We start from the raw sequence: 1474 nt of genomic DNA on the forward strand, positions 1-1474 counted from the left end.
CAGGAGCCCTTCCTGGGCTGAACTGGGGATCAGGGTAGCGCTTACATGGTGCTGGCACTGGAGGGTGCTCTGGAGGAGCAGGCACAGCAAAGCGCTTTCGAGGAGCTGGCACTGGAGTGAGTTTTGGGGCTGGAGCAGACACTGGAATGAGCTCTGGAAGGCGCTTACGAGGAGCAGGCATTCGGGCTGGAACCGACACTGGGGCCTCATGAATGCATGGCGGGCTTGCCATATTAATGTTCGTTGGGCTTGCCATATTAACGGCCGGTGAACTAGAGTAGGCCGCGGACGGCGGGCTGGTTCTGGCTCGGGGCAGGATGCTCTCCAGACACCAGAGGATTCCTTCCCTCCAGCTCAGTCCCGTGGTGTCTGGGAGGTCCACGGGGCGATGGTAGTTGGCCCCGAGCCAGAACAGAGAATTAATGGTGGCGTCATCGAGGGCCGTATCCGCGGCGAGCCTGCAGAACTCCCAGGAATACTCGACAAAGGGGAGATCTAGGTGAGCTAAGGCGGAGAACCGAGCGGCAATTTCCATAGCCGTGGGGAAAACAAGGAAAACAAAAAAAACTTTTCAAAAAGGTGGAAAAAACAAACGCGAGGAAAAGTCGCCGCTCACTTTTTGTGTGGGTCTAGAATTCTGTCACGGGTTGCTACTGTGAGGAGCACGGAGCGAGGAACGAGAAGACCAGGAGTACCAAACAGAGGAGTTTAATTATTTTTTTCAGGGAATCACACGTAGCAGAAGGAGTTGACAAACAATTCCAGACAAGGGAGAACAGAACGGGCTAGAACTAAATAGGGCAGATAACGAGGGGCAGACAGGTGATGGGGATAACTAACAACAAGGAACAGGTGATACTAATAATGGGAAAAGGAACTGGAAGGACCAAAGGGGATAACTAACAACAAGGATCAGGTGATACTAATAATGGTAAAAGGAACTGGAAGGACCAAATAAGGACAACAGGAACTAAATGGGAACATACACGTGACACTTATAGAGGTTGTGGGATATGGAGAGTGGTCTTATATTGCTTTGATATATGGAAATCCACCCCCCACCACCACCTTTTGTTGGATGAGATTCACTGTGGTCCACACACTGCACTCATCCTATTACTGAGGAAAGAGTGATAAGAAGCCTCATCCCTTGCTCAGCTGAATCAAAGGGGAGGGACTCTGTAGGCAAATATTTTTATTAGCATGTGTCTTCCGATTTAACAGCAACATAGAAAATGGCAAAATATAACACAATAACTGAAAAAGGCAAAATAATTGGAAAAAAAAAAAGAGATATGAAACAGTGTGACGAGAATCTGATTTGAGGAATATTGGATATTGATATCAAAAATGTATTTAATTAATTTATTACTTTAAAAAAATTGTTAATGGATAGTTTGGATAGAATAAAATCATGCATACATTATATATATATATATATATATATATATATATATATAGAGATGCACCGATC

This window comes from Sinocyclocheilus anshuiensis, unplaced genomic scaffold (assembly GCF_001515605.1).
Source record: "Sinocyclocheilus anshuiensis isolate Anshui unplaced genomic scaffold, SAMN03320099.WGS_v1.1 scaffold1704, whole genome shotgun sequence".
In the NCBI taxonomy this organism is placed as follows: domain Eukaryota; kingdom Metazoa; phylum Chordata; class Actinopteri; order Cypriniformes; family Cyprinidae; genus Sinocyclocheilus; species Sinocyclocheilus anshuiensis.